Source organism: Marmota monax, unplaced genomic scaffold (assembly GCF_021218885.2).
Source record: "Marmota monax isolate L192 unplaced genomic scaffold, Marmota_monax_Labrador192_F-V1.1 WCK01_AAM20220418_F8-fsc00037, whole genome shotgun sequence".
Lineage (NCBI taxonomy): Eukaryota > Metazoa > Chordata > Mammalia > Rodentia > Sciuridae > Marmota > Marmota monax.
The window spans coordinates 2,739,365-2,745,499 of record NW_026693245.1 but is presented as its reverse complement, the minus strand read 5'-3'; positions in this window follow the sequence as shown (position 1 = coordinate 2,745,499).

Sequence of the window (6,135 nt, the reverse complement as noted above, 5' to 3'; positions counted from 1 at the left end):
GTCGGCAGTCTTGCTTACCCCTTTTTGCATTCAATTGTTATACTTAGCCTTCTTGTCAAAGTTCTGAAATCATCTGTGATAAGAAGCCTTCTAATTCTAAAACTTTGTATTGAGTGTTCCTCATATGACATCTCACAAACACTACTTTTGAAATTCTTCTAATTCTATTGTCTAATTATCTGTGTCTTCACTAGACATCGCTCTATTGAGGTAAATACAGAGGTTCTTATTCCTTTTCTTCTCTATACCATCTGTCACAACAGACTATACAGCATAGGTACCCAATAAACATGTGTGGGATTAATAAATAATTATCCTAAGCATAACCATTTGGTCTCACAGGTCACAAGAAGAATCTATACTCGACAAAGTGAAAGGGAAATAATAAGTGTAGAAGAAACCAAATTATATAATTAAAGAAGGAATAAATGGTAAACTTTTTACTACACAATATATAATACAAGATAAATTGTGAGCCTGAGTCAATATGAATATCTTACACTATACAAAACATAATGCAAGATAGATCCTATATCAAATATAAAACAATGATAACCAAAAACCAAAACACTCTTAGACACAGAAAAATCTCTTTGTGAGTTGGGGCTCTTTATATAAGTATTTTAGGTCAAAGAAAGCAATAACCATTTAAAAAAAAATCAATAAATTTAATGCTGTTATATTTTAAATACTGTTCAACAAAAGAAATTGGAATGAACAGACATATCATAGATTGGGAAAAGATATTTATAAAGTATGCATCTGGCAAATCAGTGGCATCCAGTGTAAATAAAAACCATTCCAAGTAAATAATACACAAACCATTCAAAATAAGAACAAGGAATGCTCAATAAAACCATAAAAATGTTCAGTCTCCTTAATTATTAGGAAAATGCCAAGTAAAATCAAAATACCACTAGACACTCACCAGAATGACTAAAATCAAAGAATCTAAGGAGACAAGATGTCATTGGATCACCTGGAATTCTCTTACATTTTTGACAAGAACGCAAAATGTTGCAACTACTTGCGTTTCATGGTTTCTTATAAAATCATGCATTCCTCTACTCTATGAGCAGCAATTCAGTTCTTGGTATCCACTTAAAAGAAATGAAAGTATGCATGTTCAAAAAATTAGAACATAAAAACTTCATTGATAATTTTCAAAAACAGGACACAGCCAAGTGTTCACCAATAAGGGAATGGATAAAAAAAAAAAAAACTGATAAATTCAGCACTACTGAGCCATAAAGAGAAACAAATTATTTGTGCACTGAATGCAGATTAATTCATACACAAGATAGAGATTTCTGTATGATCTCAGTCACATGGAATCATATAGTGAATTTCTATAATGCCAGAAACAAGATCAGTAGTACCTCAGAGAGAATGGGAGTGAAGATTGATTGAAAAGAGTCACAGGGAAACTTTCTGACTTCTGGGAATGATTTACTTCCAGAAACAAGTTTGGATTAATAGTTGAAACATTTGTCAGAAACCATCTAATGTCATTTCTGATTATATAGTTCATTGTATACAAAATATACTCCAAAAGAAAAAACTAGAAATAATATCAAAATCTAGTTAATAATCCTAAAATATTCAAAGGGAGGTATTACTGATATCTGCAATTTACTTCAAAATACACTCAAATAAAGTAGATTTAGTAGAAGCAGAGATAATAGAAAGATGGATAAATGTAAGATTAAGAAAGCAAGGTGCATTTAAAAACAAAAAGAATAGTAGACAATGGGAAGCACAAGGGAATAAAATTTTCATTTAACATTCTGCAAACCTTTCCAGGCCTGTCACTCTCCAAGCCAGTTCTCTTTTCCGGGCCTGTCACTCCCAAATTTCTGAGAAATCTGTAAATCTTCAAATTAGTATAAATTCACTTATTTATAAAAATTTTATTATGCACTGTTAATTGGCTTATGTGATAAATACATTAAGCAGAGAGGTACAATATTTAAGAAACTTGTAATCTAGGGTACTTTCCAACATTATCTGATCAGATAGACAATGGAGAAAACTTCAGCCTAAGAATCCTGAGAATAACAAGACCACCATAAACTGTCTTGTGATGACCAGATTGATGCCATAACCACATGTGTTTCAATGCCTCCCCATCGCTCAGTTTCCTTTAAAGGAAGAGCCTGAGAACCCCAAACCATCTCTCTCTCAAGATGGCCCACATTCTCCCTTGAATGTGTATCTGCTTTCCTAAATAAATCTGTCTGTATCTTAGGCGGACATGTGCTGAAATTCTTTTCCATCACATACTAGGAACTCTGAAGACCTCCTTTCATGGTAAAGTATTAATGGCAGACTCTGTGGTGAGTTTTCGTGGGCTTAGTGTCAAATTCTTTCAATTTTTCTATGGTGAAAAACAACAGGTACTTAATTATTGTGTGTGAGGAGACTCCTTTCCATTATATGTTTTGAATTTTCCATAGTTAAATGTCTGTATTAAGAAAATTTAAAAGTAAAGATAAAGCATTGTCATAATTACATAGTTAATTTGTCCGTGAAATTAAATTAATAATACTAAAGTTATACTCAGGAAATCATAGTTGACTATTTATAGAAAACGATATGAAATTTTTATAAGCAGAACTTAAAATTGTTCAGTATTTAAGGATTGGGGCTCTAGAAATAGTGAAAAAGTAGGGGAAATAGCACTGACAAATTCTCAGCAGTTCTAACCGGGGTTTTTGTTTGTTTTCTTTTGTTTTTGTGCTAGGATTGAACGCAGGGATACTTAACCACTGAGCTACATCCCAAACCCTTTTCATTTTTTTTTTTTTTATTTTGAGACAGAATCTCACTAAATTGTTTAGGTTCTCACTAATTTGCTGAAGCTGGCTTTGAACTTGCGATCCTCCTGCCTCAGCCTCCTTAGTTGCTGGGACTATAGGTATGTAACACTATGCCTGACTCTTTCCTTTTTTAAAAAATCTGTTTTAATGTCTGACTAAACTTCTTGGATGCTCCTATACTCAATACTATTGAAAATTGTTTTCATGTTTCACTTAAAATTAGGGAGCAAGTACAGCCCTCCCAAACAAAGCCAGTAATTGATTTCTTAGAATTACTCCTTTACATCTGTCTCCACTCTTGCCATTTCCTTACCCCTTCTCTCTAGCCTATTCAATTTCATCCAGTTGTCCCTTGTTTCTGAAACATTTTCTTTGCGTGAAGACTAACTCCCCATTTCCTCCTTTTTGATCTCCATTTAGTCTTGATTACAAACCTGACTGAATTATGGTCAGCATTACTCAGCTCCTTCCTCCGCCCACTCACCTTATGAGACCAGTCACCTCTTCTGCTTTTAAAAGGTTTTATGATGGCTCATTAAAAAACTAAGAGAAGAAACTCTAGTACTCCTGAAAACTTTTTGGAAGTTTAGGGTTTTGTTGAATATGTAAAACTTCTCCAAAATGATATTCAAAAAAATTTCCAAGACAAGTTAGAGCACATTTGTTCTCTCATTTATAAGAGATGATTGTTCAAACTCTGATTTGTAAGTCATTCTCTAATTAGGAATAATGTAATCTAACATCAATATTTAGAAAATGGAGCAAAATGAATGAAGAATGCTGACTCTTCCCATCTTAGCTAGCCCAAAATCTATGTCCAAAATCCTTTTTTCTTATATCCATTTCATTTCTGTAAACAGATAAAGGTGACTAAATTGGAACAATATGAAATGCTTTCTGACATTAGCTTCTATATAGAAACATGGGATCATAAATGTTAAATCAGAGTCAAGGTAACCATCTATCCCAGCATTTCCTAAATGTCTTTATGAAAAAATCCCTTATTTTGGAAGATGTTGTTGATAAATTTCCCTGATTAAGCAAGTTGGGAGAGGCTCGATTCAATCAAGTTGAAGTCTAGAATGAATAAAGTTTATTTTAGTGATATCTTTGGGTGAAAAAGCCATCTTTCCTGCTGATATTTTATTTGCAAAGAAGCAAAATGATTAGCTTAAATTAAACTAAATTAAAATGATTAGTCTAAATTAAACTAAACTAAATTAAAATGATTAGCCTAAATTAAACTGTTGTGATGAAATGTCTAAGACCAAGCTTCTTTACACTATTTCAGTATGTTCCATTAGCTTAATACTACAGCATTAAATAAAATAAACATGAAATATGCATATTTCCACAAAGGTTCAAGGAATATGTCTTACTAACACATCTGATATTTCCTTTATTTCTTTCTGTAAGAGACTAATCAGTTTATCTTTTAGAGTATTGCAAATTTTATCTACCAAAACATAGACAATATCAGGAAAAAGTGGACACAGAGATGATTATTTTTTTCCCATACCCTATTCTCTCCCCAATCAAACCAAATGTCCTAGGTGAAACAGCTCATAAAGTCCCTGAAAGTGAAAAAGATTCTACTTTTTTTCAAAAACAAAGTTTTCAGAATAAAGTGTCTACTAAAAGGCGACAGTTGATCCTGTTATTGAACAGCTGTTGTCCTGTTTCATATCACATGCAAAGTAATATGGTTATTTTCTTAAAAAGTGGTTGACAAAGGATCAAACTTCAACAGTGCCTCCAATAAAAACTGGAACAGGCAAATCCAAAACACAGCTGTCAATATCAAGCTAGTAATGGTTATTGCTAAAGAGTTCAAAAAGGAAAAGCTAAAGGCATAAGAGTAAAAAAAGGAAAGGGTTTATAGGAAAGTAATTAATTAAGATCAGAAGATATGAAAGACTGGAAGATATGAACAAACTCCTCTATTTCATTCCTTCCAATTGCAAGTGGATATTATTTCATAAACTATTTTATTTTAATGTGAGACATTTTCATGATCTAGACTAACATTTCAATTCTTTGGAAAACAAATGTTAACAGAACAGATTATGCTACCAAAGATATCACTAGAATAAACTCTAGCTTGTTCTAGCCTCCTTTTCAGTCTCTGAGAGCTACCTACCAATGCTTGCTCAGTGTCCCAAACACCAAGGTTAAAAAAACAATCCCTTTTCTAAAGTGTGTGCCTTCTAGCTAAAAGTGAATAGAGCATGACTCAGTGAATTCCAATTCGTTCTCATCCTGCAAATGATTCAGTGGCAGTGACAATGATTTGCTGTGCCATTACAAAACCAACTAAAAACTAAGAGAGGAAATATAGACATTTCCCTGATTGTTATTCTCTTTAAAAAAAAATGGTCAAGTTCATATTGACTCTTGTGTTATAGTCCTCCTGGTAACCGACTAAAATTGGATTTTTGCTTAATCAACCAGGCTAATTAAGGCTTCTGTTCTGATCTTTGGATGACAAGGCAGAGTGTGGCTTCAATCAAATTGCTGGTTGATTCCTCTATGGGCCTAAATCATACCCAGTAATGTAATCAAACCAGTTTGGCTTAATTACACACCATATATCAGTAAATGGCTTTTTTGGGTCACTAGCCTACACATAATCTGGCATTAAAGTTGAGCAGATAAAAAGAAATGTTTTAACATTTCCAAGAAATGCACATGCATTACTTAAGGTTTTAACTAATAAGAAACTATTAGAAGAAAAAGAGAGAGACATGAAAGCATAACAACATTGTGTCCATCCCAAATGTCATTAGCTGCAATCTTTAATCAGGAGCTCATTCCAGTTACTGGGCGGTATCGCCAACCTCCCAGAGGGAAGCCAGCCGCAGACCAAGAATGAGAAAACCAATTTGAAAAAAAAAAATTGAACCTGAATGATAACTGAGCCCAGATGGAGAAAAGAAAGGTTAACTGTGGAACTGGTCTTATTTAAAGGCCACCAGTAAATTTAAGCCACAAGAAACTTGCCCAAACGGGGAAAATGCTGTCCCTCCCTACCACCACCATAGTAAAAAGGAAAATCAATATAGTCAATTGGACCCACCAGCAGAGACTTTTCCCATATTTTAGTATGGAATATAAGGTCCATGAGCAGAAGTTATAGGGGAAATGCTAAACTGGAGCACTGTAGAAAAGAAGCAGCTGGTTCCTATTATTTGTGTATATTTTTATTATGGGTAAAAACGTGGGCAAGGTGCCATGGTGCACTGCTGTGAGGACCTCCCAAAATGGCAAAGGCAGAGCATTGGCATTCCTCTGCCACCACTGGAGATATGATCAACTG